At 42.1% G+C, this 15,274-nt stretch overlaps 1 pseudogene; it reads left to right on the plus strand.

Annotated features, from left to right (window-relative positions):
* The first annotated feature begins 905 nt into the window (after positions 1-905).
* Positions 906-15,274, plus strand: part of LOC106605281 (ras/Rap GTPase-activating protein SynGAP-like) — a 111,081-nt pseudogene continuing 96,712 nt past the window's right edge.

The raw sequence follows: 15,274 nt of genomic DNA on the forward strand, positions 1-15,274 counted from the left end.
TGTATAGATGGTGTCATTCTAATTAGCAGATCACTATTGGCCTTTACATAGGTCGTTAGGCGGAAATGTATATTCAGCATTAAAGCTTTGGGTGTAATTATGTGTAATGCATGTACTTACTTACATTTCCCACTAGGAGGAGGTGTAAAGGAAAGATTAAAGTGCATTACTGTTCAGTCTCCAACTGCAGCTGCAAGAGTCTACCGCCAGGTGGTAGCCATAATCCAAGTTTGACACCGTACTGTGCAGGCAGGTGAAGCAACTGAGCCGATCAGGACGCCATGTTGGCTCTATGGACCACTATTGGATCCAAGAGGAAATCATCAGCTTCCAACTGCACACGTGATGCCATTCTTGAGCCTGATAATGTGTAGGTAGGCTCCATATCAATTTGTGCATGTGTACATTGGACGAATACAATGCACATGTATAACTACTTTTAACTGTGTTCCTTTTAGGACACCAGCAACTTCAAATGTGTCGCTAAAAATGATCAATAGCCTTATCAATAATTTTGCCCGTTAATCTTTGTAATGGAACAAAAAAGTTCAGGAATAAAGATGCAACCATTTAGCTCTGAATGTAGAGCCTACAGGCAAATAAAAAAAAATGTGGTTCGTTTTGACATTTGAGATGAGTTGGTGGAAGTCATTGTCGAAAACCATTTATTTAGCCTACCCCTTGAGAATATTCCCATTGACCATGTCACCAGACATAGGCCTACAGCCCAAAATAAGTTTATGACTTCCCAATTGTCTAGTTTATAGCCTACCACCAAAACGAGAGAATTATAGCGAACTGTAATGTAGGCTACCGCGTTATCGGCAGCAGCACCAATCGGTGTAGTGTGTTCGTGTGTGCGCACGTTTGCGTGTACTGTGCGTGCGGTGGCGTACGCGTTTGATAGCGGTAGAAGGGGCCGTATTCAATAAGGCGATTTTAGCCATCATTGCTTCTTGAACTTCAAGGAGCAAACATGGAGCATACAATGCATAGATAGGCTATAGCTATAATGGAAAGCGCACACACGCGCGCACTCACTCATCCGCCCCCTTTCTCTCTCTCTCTCTCTCTCTCTCTCTCTCTCGTGTTTTCCCCCACACCTCAATAACGGTGCGTGCGATATATTTGTTCATATATTTTTATTAACGGGGGTACATTTTCAATGGCTTTCGGTGGTTGTGGATTATAATTTCAATTTCTGAACAGCAGTGGAATATTGGCTACCATCGACTCCAATGGTGAATAGCGTATTCCTTATTTTCTGACTGGTGTGTGGTATTTTTGTTGCATGCCGAGAGACTGTCAAGACTCGAAGACCACGTTCAATGCCGTTGGAACATGTCCTATGTCCCCTTTCAAGGTAAGAGAACAATATTCCACTATTGCATCTCCCTCCCTCCACCTCATCTCTCTCTCTCTCTCTCTCTCTCTCTCTCTCTCTCTCTCTCCCATCATACAATACAGAATTTAGCAAAGGGGTGCGTTAACGCGGCGTAGTGAAAACACAGGCAGGTACAGCAAGAGGTAGTGTCTTCGAGATAGCTACCTACCTGGTTTTTTTATCACTGTGTGCCAGTCAATATGTCACTTTGCCTGTGCATGCTGAGTAGGATAGTCCATCGTGTTGCAATGTGCTGAGGTGTGCATGCCTGCTGGTATCACATTCTTGCAAGTCCATTTCCCTGTGTCTTTAGATCATGGTCACCGGTAGCCTACTGTATCTCCATGACACTGTAACTTTGCCCCTCTAGTATTGAGCCATATCTATTCAATGTGTGCAGTAAGGAGCCTGAAGGGGTACTTATTTGCTTGTTTTGGAGACTCAATATTTAATGAGTTTGTAGTGGAGGAAAATGGTCCATGAAAATGTATGTTCAAGTCAGTTCCCTTGGAGTTGTGACACGCAACCATGACTAATGCTGTGTGAACGTGAGTGCAACGTGAGCCCCTTCAATCATTCAGCCTTCAAATTCTTTGTTTGGGGTAATATATCTTGTTGATTGACTGTATGTGTAAAATGTTATGGTGACTTGAAAGTTTGGTGGGACTTTGAGAGATCCAAGGGTTGTATGGTACACTGAGTCCAGTCCCTATTACCAAATTATCTCTGTACAGCAACTGCAAATCTTGTGTGAGGAGAATGTATATGTGTGTGACAGAGAGAGAGAGAGAGAGAGAGAGGGGAAAGAGAGAGAGTGGAAAGAGAGAGAGTGAGAGAAAGAGGTAAAGGGAGAGAGAGAGTGATAGAGAGAGAGAGGGGGGTGAAGGAGAGAGAGCGAGAGACTTGAGGCTGCTGAGGTGTGATGTCTTGTAACACTGGGTACAGTAAGGACACTGCCGTACTGCTGTACTGGTTGTGCATTGACAAAATTCAAACCCAACTCATGTTCAGCAGCCAATACATGAATGTCTTAAAGTTATCAGTCATTCAAAGAGAATGGCCAGTTCAAACTGTGTTATATGATGCTTTTGGTCATCTTCTAACACATCACAAGCGGATATAGCCCAGCAGCCTCTTGTGTGAGCACAGCAATAGAAGTTGGTTGCATAATATTGGTGAGATGTTACGCTACTGTATGCGAGCCCACTCTTGAGAGATCACTGCCAGAAAAATGTGTGCACAGTAGTATTATACCTTCAAAACCCATGTCAATAGGAATGTACAGGCTATACTCTTTCCACTTTAATAGATGGGACCTGTCACAGGTGTCGTAATGTAAAGACCCAGGCGCAGCGGGTTGCGTGTTCATCATAATTTATTTATATGAAAAAACAAGAAAACAAAGAACGACAGGAACAGTTTTGCAGGCTAACTAAAAGCAGTGCAAAAACAACTACCCACAAACAGACAGGTGAAAACAAGCTCCCTAAGTATGACTCTCAATCAGAAACAACGATGTACAGCTGTTCCTGATTGAGAGCCACACCCGGCCAAAAAAAGAAATACACAACATAGAAAACCTAGAATACCAAAACAAGAACATACACCAAAAATCCCAGAACACATAAATACAACACCCCTCTACATACACACAACCCTCGAACCACATAAAACAAATACCCCCTGCCACGTCCTGACCAAACTATAATAACAAATAACCCCTATTACTGGTCAGGACGTGACAGGACCGTTAACCTTTCAGATGTAACAGGTTTTCTGGGTAGAGGAGTCTGTGTTTGAATCTCAAGGTAATGTTATCAAAATGAAATCAGGTGATCAGTCCCATCTTTTTTTTACTTATGGCTGACTGAACAGTAGTTCCCTGTAAGAACACTTGTTTTATCTCTCCTTGACGAACACCATGCCGGAATGCATCAGTTTTAAAGTTGTTAGACTGAAAATGCCATAGAAATAATATAGTATTTTGTGTTTTACGCCAATGTTTAAATGTAGGTGTCCCAATTCCATGCTTACTCAAAAGTCATTAGGCCTATGTGAGGCCTATCATATGGACATTTACTGTGAAGATAAGATACTGTAGGTCTCTCTCTCTCTCTCTCTCTCTCTCTCTCTCTCTGTCACTCTCTCTCTCTCTCTCTCTCTCTCTCATGGTGCAGATGGACAGCATGGAGCACCAGCCAGCCACTGAGCCAACCCAGTCATGTCGATTTTACAGTAGTTTGATACAGCAGCTCCTGTCAAGCATGGGCATTCATTTTAAAGAGACAGTGCACCGCCAATGCACTGACTGCAGCACTCCTCTCGTGTGACATAAGGGGCTGTCTTACACCCTCCGCCAATCGAGCTGTGCCAGGAACCATCATCTGTTAGGCTATTACTGTACTGTATGCTCGAGATCTACCGTGTTCGATGATCTGTCAGGGGAAAAGCTCATTCATTTTCCAATGGGTGTTGAGTACATTGGAGTTCTGTTTGCAGTGGATTGAAGTGTTATATAGAATGAATTCTAAAATGAGTAAATGATTCCACTCACTAGATACCATCTCGTTTGATGTCAATTCATTGTAGTGATTCTGGCATTTTGTGAGTTAAAGTGCCTGCTGTCCAAGTTTCGTGAAGTTGGGAATTCAGACGCCAACTTCCCTCGAGACGTGAAAAGTCAACGTTCAAGAACGTCAAGCGTGACTATGCCTCAGCCTTTATCAGCGATGCTAACAGCTAGCGTATACATGAAAGCAATGACAGTGTTGTTCGGTATCCTCAAGGAAATATCGTATTCATAATTTTGGCCCACAGACGTAAAGTCAATCAAAGTTAAACTGCCCCTCATTTACTTGTATCTGCATACTGTTTAGCATATTCATGGCACAGTGCAGCGAACGTATGAATAAGCACAGGAGGTGGCGTAGAGCAGTTTGATGGCAAGATTATTTACGCATATTATCATTTACTGGCAGATGCTTATTAAAGGTTTTTGGTTTTGTACTAGGTCAACCAACGACTTGCCTTTTATCATAAAAAGTGTTCATATTGCACCATGGACCATGATGTTATACGGCACAGCGAGATAGGGTCCAGATTGAAACATGTTCCAGGCCATAAAGTATCGTGCCTTGTGTTAGATATCCATGCTTAAGTGAAAGTGTCCACTGCAGCATGTGTCATTCAGCCAAAGCACAGTATAAAATGTACACGGTTTATTACAGGGTATCACAGTGCTCCAATGTCCTTGATGGTTTCTGAGTGTGACATGATAAAATGTCCTCTGGGTAGTGTCAGCAAAAATGTTATTTTGAGGGCTGCCCCCCATAAGCCATGTTGTCTGGGGGGAAGGACATGTTTGTTGTGGTTGAAAGACCTTAAAATGATATTGTAATAATGCTAATAGGGGTAGTCCAAAAATGAAATCAGACAAACCGAATGTTTTTTGCTACTGTAGTTTGCTTGAGTACTGGGCGAGCTCATTAATTATAATACACATTATAATTCACATTTCCTGGCTCAAATTAAGATCCTACATCTGTAGTCTATGGATATAGGGCCATGTCAGGGAACTCTCTCCCCCTTGAACAGTTCTAGTGCAGTGAGTTCAGGCATGCCCCTAAGCCTCAGTTCACGGCTCCACTCCCTCACTATCTCTCTGTTCCCCAGCAGTACTGATTGAACCTGGTGGTGAAAAGGCCCAGACATACCCCATCCGCTAAAAGCCTTACTGCTGATTCTGAGGAAATCTACATAAGGATCCCATCAGAAATGAGTAGCTAGGAGAAATGGTTGCTTAATGCAGACCACACTATGGGAGTGGGCCCCACTTATTCAATTCCACCGCAAAGCCTGGAGCCCAATGACTCAATGAGTTTGTGTTTAAAGGATGCTCGTCTTTTGATTGATCCTGTCAGGATTCACTCATGGCAAAAGGTCAGGATGAGCTATCTCCTCTCCTAAGCCAATCAGAGGGCTGCCAATCCGGGATAATGGTTGGCTCACAGGCCTTCCAGACATTATGTCATTGGATTCCAGGGATTCTCATGATGCACAGTCAGGTTGTGCCTTCAGACCTGGAGATATTCAACAACTTACTGTACATATGTCATTATATTAGTAATAGAACAAATTATATTAGTCATGGAGTCAAAATGGACCAGTTATTGGATGTTTGTAGGGACGATTGAATGTCATAAAAAGCTGATTATAACTAAAAACAGCAGGTTTCACTTGCAGATGTATCATTAAAAAATAACATTTAGTTGTTAAAGGTGTGATGTTAGTTTGTAATGTACAGGTAGGATCTTAATTTGATCAGCCTGTTGCAGGAGAACGTTCCTGAAATACAGGACATGTCAAGCTTGAAGTGTATTTGAGGTTTAAAAAGACATTTGTAATTTCCACTTAGAAATCTCAGACTTGATTTTCCCTTACGAAAAATGCACCAACCCCTACAAAAATGTCCATTAACTATAATCCACATAACAATTCAAATTTCCAGCTGCTGCAAGATTATTTTCCTGCTGTAGCAAACTGGCTCAAATTAAGATCCTACATCTGTAAGATGAAACATTACTTTTATGTTTTTGGTTTATACCCATACTGTCCATTAATATTATTTATATGCAATTCAGTTATCGGCACAGTATAGGGCTTTTTCAAACAACCCTTTCTGACCCTTTTCCGTCAAAGTATCTAAAATAAATGGCCTGGGATAGGTTTCGGGAGAGTCTGAATTCCACACCGTGTCATTTGAGATGCTGATACTACAGCCTGTGATAAGTGCCCCCTAAAAGAACAGATTATTAAAACACTACTGTGGTGCCTCAAGCAGGATTACAAATTGGAGATTTGGGCTCACAAAGATAATGTTCACTGAAGCCTTGTACGTACCTGGGACCCAGAGTTACAATGAGAACCAAGAGGTATTGCTCTGTAGGGTAGTTAATCACTCACCTGTTGAGATGTTCAGTCCCAGACATTTGAAGTCTATTTTCAGTGTTATGTGTACATTTCACACTTTCTTGTTAAGTCAAGTAACACTTGATGTAGGATGTCATAATGTATAGACTGCATACATATTATCCCTAGGTCAAATCAGGCCATGACAGTAGCAGACAACCTCACATTACTCATTGATATACTATAGAACTTGACATTTGAATGTTAGTTTGTTTTCTGATATGGCGTAAGGTTTAGGCAAGTTACAGTAGCCAGTCAGGACGTCATAATGTGCTGACAGGACTTTACAGCCATCTTATTACAGTGTTATAAAGGCAGACGGCTAATTCAAATGTGCTCTCAAACCGTCAATACCATGCTAGCGATGGGCTAATTCGTCCCTCCTCTCTTGTGACGCTAATAGGTGGCTGATATATGCAGTGTGCACTTTTACTGAAGGTGGTGAGAAAAGAGGACCGGATTTTCACGCGATGTACCTCTCATTCACAGATGTGCAGATACTGCAAAGAAGAATGGTGCATTTTAATTAGCTGTAATCAAATACACTGATATGCTGATACTCAACGACGGTGCCATTGGACCCTGACATTTCAGAGTAGTCTATTACCATTTTAAAGTGTTTCACTATTACACATTTAGGGTAGTGTCTCTACTTCAGAAAAAGATTCGTCATTTTACAAGGCTCACAAGAATGTGTGTGTGTGTGTGTGTGTGTGTGTGTGTGTGTGTGTGTGTGTGTGTGTGTGTGTGTGTGTGTGTGTGTGTGTGTGTCCATGCATGTGCCGTGCATGCTTTTGTGTGTGTGTGTGCGTGTTTGTGAGTGTGCTTGTGTACAGAGCACTTGTAGTGTATTTGAGGTAAAAAGGCTCCTGAAGTTTGTAATTTCCACTTTGAAATTTCAAACTTGATTTGCCCTTACGGAAAATGTATCAACCCATTCAATATTGTCCACTGATTATAATCCACATAATAATCCACATTTCCTGCTGTAGCAAACTGGCTCAAATTAAGATCCTACACATGTGCGTATGTGTGTTTGCGTGTGCGTGTGTGCGTGTGTGTGTGTGAGAGAGAGAGAGAGAGAGAGAGAGAGAGAGAGAGAGAGAGAGAGAGAGAGAGAGAGAGAGAGAGAGAGAGAGAAGAAAGAGAGAGTCTGTGTGTGTTTTTATTTTAGTGATTAACTTCTACTCTGAAGATCTCATAAAGGTTAGCAGGCTCACTCTGCATGCCTGTCGCTATATTTAGCATCTCATCTGCACCACATTTGAATCTTCACCACACAAAATATAAGTGCATTTCAACTGTATTTGCTGGCATTCATGCAATGTTTAAGTGATATGCCCTTTTGTTATTTCAAATAATGAATCATCTAAATTGGAGTGGATTGTTGAGAGAGACTGGAAATGCAATCCAATTTCTAGTGTTTTTTATGTAAGTTTTCTTTTCAGGAGGAAAGCTCCTGTCCTAGTGTTTTTCAGAGAGTCTATCTTGCAGTTGTTGCTCTTTTTGGCATTTGAATGTGGAGTTGAGTTGCTCTGTATGAGAGTGGAGATAATGGCAGAACATCCTGATCTCTTTGATCAGAGTCTAACTGGTAGAAATGGACTGCTGGGAGAGGAAAGTGTGAGACACCTATGACACACTTTTAATTGTAGCTTCTCGCTTCAATGCCATGTTTGAAGTCTTCTTTCCTGCATGAAGATACTACACTGGAATTCACACTCACTTTAACCACAGAACTGGCTTCAAAGTGTCTCAGTTTGTTTGACCTAGCGAGTGGTGAGTGTTCATATTAGCTAGGGGTGAAAAGTTGACTGAGATTGTGTTGACCAAGCAAGCGAGATGTCAGAGCTGGATAACCTCTGGTTTGAGATGAAGAACATGACACACAGGGTTATATGGACTGAACAAAAATATAAATGCAATATGTAAAGTGTTGGTCCCGTGTTTCATGAGCTGAAATAGACATTTTCATACGCACAAAAACGTATGGAATTTCTCTATAATTTTGTGCACAAATTTGTTTACATCCCTGTTAGTGAGCATTTCTCCTTTGCCAAGATAATCCATCCACCTGACAGGTGTGGCATATCAAGAAGCTGATTAAACAGCATGATCATCACACAGGTGCACCTTGTACTGGGGACAATAAAATGCCACTCTGAGATGTGCAGTTTTGCCACACAACACAATGCCACAGATATCTCACATTTTGAGAGAGCGTGCAATTGGCATGCTGACTGCAGGAATGTCCACTAGAGCTGTTACCAAAGAATTTAATGTTAATTTCTCTACCATAAGCCGCCTCCAACGTCATTTTAGAGAATTTGGCAGTATGTCTGCATGAGGCAAACGGCTGCATGAGGCAAATGGTGGTACTGGTTATCTTATCCACGCCCCTTAGGTATCTGTGACAAGAGATGCATATCTGTATTCCCAGTTATGTGAATTCCGTAGATTAGGGACCAATACATTTTTTTCAATTGATTGTTGCATGTTGCGTTTATATTTTTGTTCAGTACAGGTTCCTTTCTAGGTTAAAGTATAATGGCCTTACCATCATTCCACACTGCCATTGACTATACACAGTCGCTTTCCACTGACATGTGGGGCTGAACTTCAGAAAACCGATTCAGTCGCTGTCCACTTCAGTGGTGCTGAATGCAGAGGTAGAGTATCAGTGCTCTACAACAGCTTTGCTGTCAAAACAAGTTTTGTTTATTTGGTTCTACAGTTGACCTTTTTCACATGAGAGAGTAAAAAAGACACACAACTATATATTTGTGCAACTTGATCAGAAGGAAGATACAGTTAAATTACACTTATTTTGTAGACCTCGGGCATACATGGGGCACAAGGGACTTTAACAACAATAAAAACATATCGTATTTACCTGATTGAAGTTGCAGTAATGGTGACCAGATACATATCTAAATTATGTTTTTGGGGGAATATACAATTGAGATCAGTTATCCAAGTCACTAAAGTTTTTTGAATGGAAAATAATGTTAGTTGTTGATTGAGACAGAGGGAGACTACTTTACTGAGCAAAAAGTGATTTATTTGGCATGCATTTGATCGCTACAGATACACAAGTTAATCTTGTCTGCTCAAGTCCCCTTTCTTGTCCTTTCAGCTAAGTAGCTTCTGTACGGCTACTGTCACCCAGACAGCAAATGTGTCACCACATGACCACCGATACCTTGATGACACAGGAAGTTGTATAACCGTTTGTGTTGATTGAATCAATCAGATCGCTCAGTCAGGGGAAGGGATTGTGTAAGGTAATTGGGGTGATGATGATGTCATTGCTCCCTCTGAATGTAGGAGCATTTGAACATGTGGAGAAAGATGAGGAGAATACTCAAAAATAGGAAAAGCTGACTTACATAATGAATGAAGGTATTGCAGTATTTATAACTGAAACAGACAGTGGTCTTGGACGCCCAAGTACAATTTTACTGTATTTGTTTTAGTGCAACAAGGGATGAGATAATATGCGGTAACATACACAGACAAGTCTAAGAGGGTCTGGGACTCAGTTAGGGTTTGTCTTACTATCTCATCCCTTACACTTCTCATTTAAAACCTAATTCAAAGTAATGATATTAATAAATAGAATCTGGCAGTACGGGCTGCTCTGTTCTGGTAGCCTGCTGCAGGTAGATACTGTTGAGATTAGGACGTTTGTTTGCCATGAAGGCATATGTCCATTCATGTTAATGTGTTAGCGTTGTGTACTGTAGAAAACCCTGAGGTGAGCTCTGTGCAGTTGCTTAATTCAGGGGGTTTCAAACTAGGGTCCGCAGAGGTGCTGCAGGGGGTCTGCGATTTTTAAAAATATATTTTTTTGTGAAAATCATTTTGGGGATTTTTTAATGTGAAAATTATAATTTTGTGAATTTTTGCTAGCTGCAACAGAATACCATCATGTGTACCAATTTTATGTTTCTGTGTCCAGTCTGAAAAAGTTCAATGACTGGAAGTCTACAGGAACAGTTAGCATGCTAGCTGGACTCTGGGAAAGTATATAAAAGGCTTCGTTGCCAAAATCTCAAACTATCCCTTTAATATGGAGGAAATTACAGTCATTGGAGCTAATTACAGGAGTTTTTTGTGTAGAAAATGTATTGGATATTTATTGGATAGAAAAACAGTTTCAGTGTCAACTTAAATGACCAAAACCAGATAAGCATGCAGAAAAGATATCGAACTATATACACTGAGTGTACAAAACATTAAGAACACCTTCCTAATATTGAATTGCACCCCCTTTGCCCTCAGAACAGTCTTAATTCGTCGGGGCATGGACTCTACAAGGTGTTGAAAGCGTTCCACAGGGATGCTGGCCCATGTTGGCTCCAATGCTTCCCACAGTTGTGTCAAGTTGACTGGATGTCCTTTGGGTGGTGGGCCATTCTTGATACACACGGGAAAACCGGTGCACCTGGCACCTACTACCATACCCCGTTCAAAGGAACTTAAATCTTTTGTCTTACCCATTCAACCTCTGAATGGCACACTTACACAATCCATTTCTTAATTGTCTCAAGGCTTAAAAATCTTTCTTAAAAATCATGAACTTCACACAGTACCAGAACATTTCAGCCAAAATCCTGATTGCCTCTGCCAGGAGGCTGAAACTTTGCCGCAATAGGATATTCCAGCAAGTGGATCTTACAGCAAGACAATAACCCCAAGCACACATCAAAATCAACAAAGAACTTGTTCATTGACCACAAAATCAACATTTTGCAAAGGCCATCTCAGTCTCCGGACATGACCCCCATTGAAAACCTGTGGTTTTAATTGTAAAGGGCAGTCCATAAGCGCAGACGAAGGATATCAAGGATCTGGAAAGATTCTGTATGGAGGGATGGTCTAAAATCCCTCCCAATGTGTTCGCCAAACTCATAAATCATTTTTTGAAAAAGGCATTGCGTTGTCCTCGCAAGGTGAGGTATTGAACGGTATAGAAAACAGGGGTGTTGATAATTTGACCCCTACCTTTTTTGAGATTGTTTTTTATTACTTGTTAAACAAAATATATTTCTCGGAACAACTGTATTAGTATAAAACAATATCATTTCCCTTTTCAGTATTTGAGTTATTTATTTTATACAGTCATTTTTGGTCATCTTTATCAAGGGTGGCAATCATTTCAAACCCCACTGAACATGACAGACATCTTGGTGATGAAGTGAAAGCAGAAAACCCATAACTAAATTCCATTTAGATGGTTTCTGTGTATTCCTACTCAGACATCATTGCGTTGATCTGTAAAAATCAAGGAAGCAAAACGGTGCCAATACCCCAGATACCTCTGATCCAAGACACCTCTGGCTTTTTCTCAATCAGAAGGTTCTTTCATAATTCCACCCAGGGCAACACAGGGCCTCCCAGTCAGACTCCCCGTCACTCCTCTGTCTGTCAGACGAGATGACTTAAGCTGTGTAGGAGTTTGAGAGATTGCCATTTTGGGTAATATAACAATGACACAGTTCTTAGTCTATCTCTGGATTGAGGACAGATCACTATAATTATTATTTATCTCTGAGGACCAAAGGCTTGACCTGCTTTCTCTCAGTGGAGCACCCATCACATGGTGACATAAGACAGGATATGCAAACAGAGAGAGACGGGAGAACACATCATGATAGGTGATAGACGTGGGCAAATAAATACAGCAGCATTGTTACCTGTGAATGTGGATCACTGTGGTTTTGCAGTCACAGTAATTCACACTCAAACACACACACACACACACACACACACACACACACACACACACACACACACACACACACACACACACACACACACACACACACACAGACGAGTCCCATTCATGTATATTTTCTCTATACTCAGCACATTGAATATCACCTTCACACAGGTTGACAGGGCAGGACAGCACATCACCATGAAGGGTTAGCAGACAAAGCAATCCTGCATCTCATTTCCTATAGATGTTGTTCAAGCCTAAGTAAAGAGAGTTTTGCAGCACAACTTGGGGGGATTGCTGTGTAGCCCCGTGGAATAGTCAAGTGAAGGGAAAGGAGAGCGAGAGAGTGATACTGTACACTCTAATAAGCCAACCCAACTCTGCTACTGGCAGTGCAGTCATTCCACCCTACTGCTCTAGCATCCTGGAGGAGGGATGGGAATGGAGAGAGAGAGAGAGAGAGAGGGCGAGAGAGAGAGAGTTGTGTGGCTGATAGTGAGAGAGACGGTGGTAACAAGAGGGAGGGAGAAGAGCTGAGAGAAGTGAAAGGGAGATGGACAGAGGGAGAGAAGGGGGACAGTAGGAGATACATGTGTGAGAGAGAGTGAGGAAGCGAGAGAGAGAGAAATGGGCTGTGAGAGTGGGGGACTGAGAGACAGATATGTGGAAGGGAGAGGGGAGCGATAGATGGTGGGGAGATGGATGCAGGCTGCCAGGGAGTTTGTGGGAAAGTTTAATTTAATTTTGATTCATAGTAGGATGATCGGAACATTGATTTCACCTTTAAATATTATAATTTGATTTTATTATCGCCATATATTCAAGCAGTCGGCTTGCTTATAAATATATAGATCTTGTTTCCTCATCTTATGTTGTCTTACAGTAACAGTATTGAACGTTTTGGACTGTGGTATCTGTTGATGTATTTTACAGCCGTGTAAGGAATAATTTAGTATTGTTCACCACCAACATATGTCTATAGTGTATAGATAGATAGATAGATAGATAGATAGATAGATAGATAGATAGATAGATAGATAGATAGATAGATAGATAGATAGATAGATAGATAGATAGATAGATAGATAGATAGATAGATAGATAGATAGATAGATAGATAGATAGATAGATAGATAGATAGATAGATAGATAGATAGATGGACAGAAAAGATGTGCGCGTGCGCATCAGAGAGAGAGAGAGCGAGAGGGAGGAACAAGTCCGTTTTTCATGGATGGCTGGGTTGCTATGGGAACAAGATATGGGCTCCCTTTTCCCAAAAAAGTCTCCTCCTTCCCTTTTTCCCTCTCTCATCACTTCATTTATCTCTCTCCTTCTTCTCAGCATCCCCATTTCTTCACCTCTCCTCTCTTCCTATCCCCAGCTCATCCCATCGCTTACCTCCTCTCCCCCTTCTTTCTATCTCTCCTATCATCCATCCATCCTTCCCTCCTCCCACTCATTTTCTCCCTGTCTACTCCTCTCTCCCCCTGTCCATCTCGTTCCCTGCTGTCTCCCCTGTTCTACTATTCTCCCTCTCAATCTTTCCCTTTCCCTCCATCTCTTCCTCACTTTCTCCTTGTCTCTGATCATCTGTCTCTTTAACACTCACTTATATTCTATTCTTTTCTCGGTTGTCATGGCAATAGGCTGGGGGCGTGAGGGAGAGAGCGCGAGCGAGCAAGAGTGGGTGTTTCGGAAGTGACATCTCTTGGGCAGTAACCTTGTTTCCTGTGTGTGGAGTTGGGGGCGGATTCACACGTAAAGTGCAGCAACAGTGACGCCGTGTGGACAAATACGTGGTAGTGGAGAGCCCTGCCGTGCCAGACAAGGGCGGACTGAATGATCTGATAGGTGAGAATACACACACACACACACACACACACACACACACACACACACACACACACACACACACACACACACACACACACACACACACACACACACACACACACACACACACACACACACACACACACACACACACACACACACACACACACACACACAGGCCTGTGCGGTGCCAGTGTAGTGCGGACCTCTGTGTTCACCTCTTCCTTGAGGCCCATTGTGACACATCCCTGACGTTTGACGTCTCTCATGACACTGATGGCCGTGTACTAAATGCCCGGAATCAGCGTATTAAAGAACACACAGGCCAGTGTATATTTTCAGAAATACATCACATCTGGGCAATAAATTCAAAAGCATTCATAGAGTATGGAATGGTAGGATACCCCTGTTGATTCCGAATGATGTGATATAGAAGCTACGTGGGCACCAAGTAACGTTTAAAATGTGTACAAACTGTACAGTTCATTGTGCTTCTTTGCCTTGAAAGTAGCCAACAAGGTCGTGTTGGCGTCGGTACGTTGCCCGACCCGGGCGGCCTGAGGATATTGCATGTTTATTTTTAGCTCTGTTTTAGAGCTTAGCGATGTGTATGAATTAACATTACCCCTGTCGGGCTCAGTAATGACAACGTTGAATAAAGCTGTCCAGTCATCTAATGGCTGCTCTGCTCCTTGGCAAACTGCAAAGGTAGGCAGGAACGAATGGCGTTACGTGCCCACAGAGACAGACCTCAGCACATTCTGAGAGCGTTAATCAGAGAATGTGAATACAGTGTTTTTTTTATATTTATAACACAGAACTAGCCCACCTAGATTGGACCGCACAAACCGCATACACCGTACCCTACATGCATTTTAGTTTCTACTCATTGAAATTGCCTCCAAGGTTTTTCAGATGATGAGGCATGAAAGTGGAGGTACAGATTGTAGCTGGAGCACATATTGTGGGAATGAGTCACTGATATCCCCAGTGGATCCACAACATTGTGACTTTCATTAGGTATGCTGCTGTAGGGCTATACGTTTAGTGTCAAAGGCTTTCTCTCTCCTTGTCCAATGTCTCTGAAAAAGGGCAACGAGTGTCACACTCATATTTTGGGATTCCTGGGCCTTGGAATTTAGGCTATATGTTGTCTGCAGTAATGATGATTGGGGCTCCTGCGTGGCACAGTGGTATAAGACACTGCATCTCAGTGCAAGAGGCGTCACTGCAGTGCCTTGTTCGAATCCAGGCTGCATCACATCCGACCGTGATTGGGAGTCCCATAGGGCGTCGCACAATTGGCCCAGCGTCGTCTGGGGTAGGCCGTCATTGTAAATAAGAATTTGTTCTTAACTGAGTT

Source organism: Salmo salar, chromosome ssa05, assembly GCF_905237065.1.
Source record: "Salmo salar chromosome ssa05, Ssal_v3.1, whole genome shotgun sequence".
NCBI lineage: Eukaryota > Metazoa > Chordata > Actinopteri > Salmoniformes > Salmonidae > Salmo > Salmo salar.